Source organism: Dryas octopetala, chromosome 4, assembly GCF_963921425.1.
Source record: "Dryas octopetala chromosome 4, drDryOcto1.1, whole genome shotgun sequence".
Taxonomy (NCBI): domain Eukaryota; kingdom Viridiplantae; phylum Streptophyta; class Magnoliopsida; order Rosales; family Rosaceae; genus Dryas; species Dryas octopetala.
Window position 1 is genome coordinate 7,528,694 of NC_141369.1, and position 9,249 is coordinate 7,537,942.

General features: G+C 34.7%; 1 long non-coding RNA gene across 1 annotated transcript; it reads right to left on the minus strand.

Moving 5' to 3' along the window:
• Positions 1–7,808: 7,808 nt before the first annotated feature.
• On the minus strand, positions 7,809–8,729 carry LOC147286435 (uncharacterized). The gene is made up of 2 exons (XR_015122101.1): positions 8,574–8,729; positions 7,809–8,064 (listed from the first exon to the last, which is right to left on the minus strand). It is a non-coding gene; the product is annotated as an uncharacterized LOC147286435 (long non-coding RNA).
• Between the last annotated feature and the right edge of the window lie 520 nt (positions 8,730–9,249).

Sequence of the window (9,249 nt, forward strand, 5' to 3'; positions counted from 1 at the left end):
TGGTTTGTTTATCAACCTATTGCTTATATTTTCAATAGGTGTAGTTCCTGCTCTTAACTTGATTTGATTGTTTACTACATAGGTGCTTTATATAATCTATTTCTTAGCAGAGTGTTCCCAACCACAGCTTCAATGACCACTTCCAGTTTGTGATGCTCATAACCCCTCTGCTGCAAATATGTCCTATCGCGCGTGGTGGTTTTCTGAATGCTTCCTCCTCTCCAAATGAAGGCACAAGTCAGCACGGAAGGCTGTCAGCTGCTAGTGGGGGGAACTTTGCCTCTCGGAAGTGAAATGGTTGGTGATACTGCCAGAGAGGTGTGTGATAGCTAGACTTCAATATATCTGCTGCAGCACTTTTGTTTCTGAAACTTATTTTGGATAGTAACACTTGCTAATATATATTAGCTTGTTGGCCAAATATATAATACCAAGTGTACTTCTTTTAGGCATCCTAGCGTATGGTTGGTCAAGTCTGCTGTGTTGCTTTCATCAGGGATGAAACTTGCATTTTCAGGTTGTAATTAATGGTTGGTGTATGCAGACTTTTTAAGTAGTTGTTCATATTAGAGAAATGCTTTAGAGATAGTATTTGCAGCAGCAATGTTTGTAATTCCTCTGGCACTCATCAATATGAATATATGTTTTTCCTTATGTTTGGAAAACAAGTTTCATTTGATTAGCTTCCCATTTGTTCTTTTTGGAATGTATGTTCTATGATGATTTTATTAGCCACAAAATCAATTCAGCAAATACAATAGTTTCAATGCAGCTTATTCAAGTAATGAATCCACTGTTTGTCATTAGTGTAACCATTTAATCAACCAATAATTTTCAGATTGCCATGTTTAACCAACTACTGCAGCAATGGTGAGAATCACTGTCAAACCAATCATCTTTGGTTTAATAAGGCATGGCTAATCAGTTTTTTATTATATATTTAGTTTCACTAAACCACCAACAAAAGTTCCTGTTAGTTGCTTAAGCCCTTGTCTACATCAATGTCAGATTTGATCTTTGCAGCCACCAAAACCTTGAGATTGGCATGTATTGAGTATTAGCCACCTCAATCTGTACAACTAACAGCTTATTAGAGGCTAGTTGGTGGCTAATAGCTTAAACAACTAAACATTAGTTGTTTAATGGAGTGAGGATACCCTTGAAATTGGTTGGCTTTGATAGGTATTGTAGTAGTGTGAGTAATTGAATTCTTGGTTTAGGAACTATAATTATGGACAGGCAGGCAAGGCCTTGGGGTTTGATGGTCTGAGGAATCCTGAAATAGTAGCAAATAATTCCATGATCGCATTCAAAACGGCTCTATGGTTCTGGATGACTGAGCAAAAGCCAAAGCCCTCGAGTCACGATGTCATGGTTGGACGATATGTGCCCACAGAAGAAGACATAGCAGCAAATCGGACGGTTGGATATGGACTGGTCACTAACATAATCAACGGTGGCCTTGAATGTGGAATACCCAACGATGCACGAGTGAATGATCGGATTGGTTATTTCAAAAGATATGCTAAGTTGCTTGATGTTCATACCGGACCTAACTTAGACTGTGAAAATCAGAAGTCATATTAACATCTCTATCGATCTAGCTATATTATTGTAGTTGCATGGATTAAGAATGGATTAAGAATGGCTAGCTAGCTAGCTTTGATGATGGATTTTTCTGTTTTGTACTTTATTTCTTTTTGATTCTTTTGGAGATTTGATGAATAGAATATGTTGCAATGCTTCAATCATGGAGTTGTTATATGAGGAAAGGGTCAAAGGACAAAATTAATGTAAAGGGTAACTCTCATTACCCGTTATTCTTTGGCTTATCCTAAGCGTCCTTAGTGCATGGCTTTGTCTTTCATGTAGCCTTGTATTGTAGGACTCAAAAACAATACATATTTAATATTTGGTTTAGCAGATATCATGTGTGTATTTTAATATGGCACTTGATAGTTTTTTGACCACATCTCAGAATGTGATTTCATCATGTGAACCGTTCTGTTTGTACCGCTTTAGGCCTAGTTGGTGGGTGAATAATATATATAGTTAATTTGGTCAATAGTTAAGGACTTCAACCACTACATGGTCCCTTCGTCGCAGTGGATGATGTCGCAGTAGATGAAGCGGAAGCAGTGGTCGTTGTGTTTTGAGATAGCTTGACTTGTTTGGTAGTGCTTTTAGAAGACTTAAAAGCACTTTGAAATAGTCAAAAGCGTTTTTTTTTTTTACATTTGGTAAAAACAATTGAAAGTGTTTTTGAATTGTAAAAGCACTTGAAAGCGCTTCTAAGTACATTTACAAATCTCAAAGCTCCCACGCAGATCAGATCCAAATCCCTGCAAAGAGAAAAAAAAAAAAAACACAAGAAATTAGTCTCCAAACCCACAAAAAGTCAGTTTGCAAAATGAAACCAAACTAAGTAAAAAAAATAAAATCTTCAAAATCCCAAATCAATCTCACCAAAACTCAGAGCCCAGCCAACTCTCACCAAATCTCAAAGCCCCACGCAGATCAGATCCAAAGCCTAAATCAAAAGCATTAAACCTTTATAAATTTTGAATTTTTATGAATTTAAAATAGTCACAACTATATAGTAAACCGATTTGTGACATAATCCAAAATGTCTTTAGTACCTAAACTAAAAAAAATTAGTGTCTTATTATTTTGCTAAAAAACTATAGATATTTGATATTTAATCCTAATTTTTTATTTTTTTATTCTTTTGCTTAAAAAAAATGGTCAAGTTAACACTGTAAACTTTGATAACTTTTCTCCCTTGGACCAACCATTAAGTATATAGTAATTAATGCCCTTCATTTAAATAGATTATAGAATTTTGATAATAGGGCCTGCAGACCCTTGAAAAGGGGATAGGGATGGCCATATAATTGCCTCCAGGCCCACCACTGCTCTGGTTTATCCAGACAATAAAAGCCAGTATTTATAATTGGCAAACTGAAATATATATATATATATACATGTTTGTCTTACCAGCTTGTCATTCGCTGTAAAGCTCATAATCAACCGGACAAGGCTCTCTCATTTGTTGCAACATACAATTGTGGTTGTCAACTTGTTACAACCTCAAATAACATGTCTAAATTGGCCTAAAATAATATTAGATGAATATTCCTAAGAGGGATTTAAGAAAACAAATCATTCTAAGTCGTCTCTGATGTACTGCTTTCCATTTGTTTACATGAACTACAATTTGCAACTTGTGATGAGAAATTTCCTTTGAGTAAGGATGGGGTTTTGAAAGATGGTAAAGAGAGCTCACTCTCGTGGGGGTAATTCTTGTTCTCGATAGCTCACTCACTTTAATGATTGATTTTTCCAAGTAATTTTGTCCAAGTAACCATTAATCACAGTATGCATGCAACTATGCAAGCGAGAGGATGCCACCACAAAATTGAAGGCTGAGGTTGGTATTACAAGCTGCTTCAGAGTTTAAATGTCAATACAAAACTTTGCTAATTGTTTGTGATTATTGGAACTGTCATGAAATATAATTGTCTTGTGTGTGGATCTGAAAAATCATCAAAAGAAAGGCTCGCTAGCTGTTGGTCTAAAAGTACCTCGATATTGATGTCAGCTTTCTGTTTCTGTCTTGCTCTTGTAGTTAGATAACATTTGCTAGTTGGGTTTAAACAGCAAGCACCTTTACTTCATGAGGAATTCATGTACAAGGTGTTGGATGCGTTTTTATGGTGTTGAATGCTTTTCATTGTACAAATGAAAATAGAGGACAAAAAAAAAGAGAGGAGCATACATGATAGTATTTACAGTTGTATGCTAACACTACCTAGGCCCATTCAGTCCTTGCATTGCATGCATAGGATGGGTAAGACAATATTTACAATAGAGTGAGGCTATGCAGACCACCGTAACATATTTTGTCTAATTTTTTTTTTTACCCTTTACTGCAAAAATATGATGAAATTACCCAAATTCATTCGGTGGTTATCTACCGAAACATCTACCAATGTTCGGCAGATAAGTGTCGAATAAACACAAACATTTCGACAGATAACTGTCGAATACCTTTTTCATTTTCATTTGGTGGTTACCTATCGAATAATCCATCAATATTCAGCAGATAACTGTCGAATAACTATAAATATTTTGGTAGATAACTATCGAATAACTCGACGAACAAAATTAAATTTTTTTGTTTTAAGGGTAAAATTAGAATTTTGAAATAGAGTAGTCAACTCGGCAGTTTAAGGTGGTCGGAATACCACTGGCCTTTACAATATTTCTGGTCTATGTAGCATCATTGAAGAATAGCCTCCAACATTTCAGTTCTACAATGTGATCTTAATGCTTTGAAGCCACATTCTTATCCTGGGAATTTGTGCAGCTTAACCAAGCTATTGGTTCGATTGAAGCAATTGCCAAGGCATCAAAGGAACATGTTCTGGAAAACACAGACCTTTCAGCTGACAAGGTCAAACAGTTAAACCGCCAAGGAAGGAGGGATCTTAAAATTGTATCCTAAAAACTCATTTATTTTACGAGTAAAACAATAATACAACTAATGCAAGCAGAGAGGGATTGAATGCGAGAGTAGTTTCATACAATGGTTGTACTCAAAGATTTTTTTTCCTTGTGTTGTGGGTGTCATCTTTATCAGAAACTACATGTGTATCTAGTTTTGGAATCATATCCCTCCATGCGACCAATCAAGAAATTAATCATCTGATTACAAATGTCAAAGTTAAAGAAAAAACCAAACAATTAAAAACAAGCCCAAGAGTAGAAACCAATTTACGCACGCTCAGAAATTCAAGTGGGCTGAAGAGCATATCTCAACAAGGATGAAGCTACAAAGGTCGGCAGCCTTTTCGGCGAATCTGGTGACTCAAATTCAACGTTTTAGCCTCTAGCAACGAGGGAGAGTGAGAGAGAACACACAAAAGCTGAAGAACAAGCCAAGTTCCTTACTAAAACAACGCCTAGAGAGTTATCGGGGAAGCCAACTCCACCCCTGTGCCTTCCTTATCAGTAGCAGGTTTTAAATTTTTTTTAAGCTCAGTTTCTGAAATTACAAGTGAAAATGTGAAAATGCAGTTTCTGGAACTGCAAATGAACTGAAACTGCATTTTATTAGAGTTTCCGACTTGCAGTTGTAGTTACTAATTGCAAGTGAAATTGCAATTTATTGGAGTTGCAAACTTGCAGTTGCAGTTACTAATTGCAAGTGAAACTGCAGTTACTAATTGCAAGTGAAACTGCAGTTACTATAGATGAAACTGTAGAGATTGAACCTATTTTTTTCGTTGTTGCTGTAGCAGTTGTAGAAAGATGCTTGAGAGTAAGATGAACACTTTTCAGTTTGGTAAAGTTGAAGAAGGAGATGGATTTGGCCAAGAAAAGGAGATTGGTTTTGGGGTATTTGTGTAGTTGGGCCGGTGAAAAGTGTGTGTAAGTTAATAGAAATAGATTGGTGTTTTTGGTTAATATTTTTCTTTGTTAGTACTTTATAATTAACGGACTTTAATAAATGTATGTAGTGTTTGGAAGCACACCATCGAACATTATTGTTGATGCTCAAATGTGGTCGAGCAGTCAACGTCCACCACAAGATCGATAACCTGGTTTTGATCGATACTGTTCAGTGTTTTGTGGATATTGGTCCACCTCATTCCCTATTATTTCTTTTCATGGAACTGATTGGGCCCTCTGATACTTTTGGGCCTATATATTGGTAACAAATCATGAGTAACCATGTTTTTATTTTTTTTTAATATTTTTTTTTCCATTTATCTTACTTTTATTATATGTCATGTACAAGTGTACAACTCTCATTCACCTCTTTTGATATTACATCATCATATAAACAATTTAATTTCCCTTTACTATGTGTAAACAATCATATTTGCTACGCATTTGTCAGCTGAAGTGGCTTGATGGGACCTGCGTAGCGGCGTAGGTCCCTATGCCTCCCTGCAACATGCAATGGTCATTACTAATATCTGATTCTCATCCTCTTTTAACATCCATTAGTTATATTTAATATCTTCGATCAGTACCACTTGTTGAACAATAATTACCAGAAAATACTTGAATGTCCTTGTATTTGGAATATTTGTTATAAATTGTACTTCAAAGCCCCTCCTTTGTAGTTAAACCTAGACACTTGCTACTCCACTTCAGTTTAGAATGTATAAGAACACCTGCTGCTTACACTTTCAATATCTTTCCACTTGGATTAGTACACGTACTCTTTGTTTTTTTTGTTAAGCTTGTTGCAACCAACTATTGCAGTAAGCTTGTTTACTTTAGTCTTTTATGTACTATTAACAATGGAACCTTCCCAGCAGCCTTCAAAGATGAAGGCAATAAAATGCCTTTGGATGGAGGAAAAATAGACTAGGCTATCAGGCTGCAAAATCATCCAATGTGCAACATATATATATATATATACCTAAACCAAAATTCAATTTTAGTTTTTTAATTTTACTCCTCTAAACTTGTTATCGATCCAATAGTGAAACCACTTCCCATGAATCATCATCCAGTACCATTGAACCACTTCTCATCAATGATTATCTCACTCATACCATTGAACCACTCCCCTTGACTATTGATCATCTTGTAGGCAACATGATGCCACATGCTAATGATAGCTACTTTGACTCTTTGTCACCGTTAGGGGATGTATACCTCCTTTAATTAGATCCCATGGATCCAACCTCTTACCTCTCTTCTTGCCCGTATTCTACTGGCTCTAATATTCTTAATATGTCCATTCCTTTGCCAAACCTGCTCATGCTTATATATTGTCCATGCATGCTACAATGACCTAATGTGGATATGGAGCCTATTGATCCTCCTGCAATGGCCAACAACAATTTGGCCCTTCGGAGTCTAACTTTGCTTTCATTTAAGATGAGAAGAGCTGCATCACTCCACATTGTGAGCCTTTACAACATTCACCTATGTTGAACCGTAAAAAAGAAAAATTCAAAAAAAAATACAAAGGTTGAGGTTGAGATAAGATGCCCATATATACCATGTGTCACATTAATTTCAAATGAAAACAAGTTGGAAAATGAGATAATGTGGATTTATCTAGAATTAATTATCTCTTATCTAATGAGTTTAAATTTAAATGGAGAGAGTTATCTCATCTCCATCTGATTTCATCACTTGGACCGCTCATGAACTCTATAACACTACAACAAAAATGTCGATAGATATCAGTCGTGGACTGATATCTATTTGGGTATCCGTCTGATATAGCGTCGTGATATCTAATGTTCATATTTTAGATATCAGTTTTAAACTGATATGTAAACATTGTTTATATATCATTTTTCTTTTTCAACCTGATGTCCTAAATACAAAATGGATATCCAATTTGATATTATTTCTGATATCTATAAAATCCGAGTATCAATAGTTCTGGTCAATAGATATCGTATTTGAGATAGAATATGATATAAAACCATAGTATAAATATCAGGTTTGAAGTAGAATATGATTTAAAATCATGGTATCAATATCAGATATATGGTAAAATCTGATATATAATCTCGATATTAATATCAAATATGGAACATGCCCTGATATCTAAACATTATTTATATATCAGGTCTGAGAAAGAACCTAATATAAAAACAGTATAACATTTCAGTTTTTAGACCAAAACTGATATTGTTTATTATTTCAAGTTTAAAAAAAGGATTTGGAATGTATGATATATATCAGTTTTTTTTCACCTAAAAGGGATATCAATGAATGGAACATACAATTGTGTCTATAATTTGAAATAGTCTGAAATTTGTACAAGTATAAAATCTTTCATTCCCATATATTTCATATTTCAAGTAACAATAACATTCAAAGTACCCAAAAATGAATTACAATACAATATCCAACAAGTAGTTCTATAGTTAAGGAAATACATAATTACTAAGGTATGACTGATGGTACTAATTTGAGGATTCGAAGCAGACAACTTCATCTAGTTAGTGGAATAGAATCATTCACATCTTAAAGTTGTGTTGATTGAGACTAAATATACATAAGCTCTTCTCATGAACACTAGACCTGCAAAAGCATAATGCAATGGTCTTAAATATTATTGGCTAATATACTGAACAAATTGTCCAAGATTTAAAAACAAAATCACAACAATACACACAAGGAAAGAATCTATACCCAATGTTGTACATACAAAATAAAAAAGTTGATAGTGATGAATATATATATATATATAAAGGTTTTGACCAAGGTAAAAATGTTGATTGGAAGCATAAGAAATGGAAATAAACTAAGCTTCACCTAATCAGTTAATTAAATTGATTAATATATAACATATTATCTAAAGTACATGACACTCTAATCAAACATGTGTATTCTGGAGGAACAAATGAGGAAAACAAATTCATGGGATAAGTGGCTACAAAAATTAAAATAAGCATAAAATTCATCATAAAGTTAAAACAAAAAATTTAAATCACCTATGAGGTATGTGGAACAAATCGAAGGTTCTTAGGCTTTAGTGAAATATAAAAGACATGCAGGTCATGTACTACAGGCTAGCTGTAGTGTCATACCTGAGAGATGCAGCCACCAAGTCCCATGCCCTCAAAGAATTGATGGAATATATATATAGCACTACTACAAAATAACTCATCTACAAAATAGATATATAAAACAATAAATTGAAATTGTACATTCCCTATAATACAATAATTGTATTTATAATTTCATTGTGAAAATACACTTGAGCATTAGGAATTATCAAGCTACTAACTATACAACAAAAATTATACTAGAATTGCAACAAATTCTAAAACCAAAGAGTTATACACTACAAGAAAAACATATTTGGGCGACCAAACTTTGGGCGACGAACATATATTCGTCGCCCAAAGCAATTTAGGGCGACGAACAAGAAAATTTGTCGCTCAAAGTTATAAAGGTTTGGGCGACGAACATGTTCGTCGCCCAAAGGAGGTTTAGGCGACGAATCACACGTTCCTCGCCCAAAGTAACTTTGGGCGACGAACAAATTTCGTCGCCTAAACATTAACAACAAACAATTAATTGAGAAATCCATTGGGCGAGGAATATACATGTTCGTCGCCCAAAGATAATTTGGGCGACGAACATATATATTCCTCGCCCAAACTTACTTTGGGTGACCAAATATTTCGTCGCCCAAACTCATTTTGGGCGAGGAATATACATTTCGTCGCCCAAAAACACTTTAGGTGACGAAATTATGTT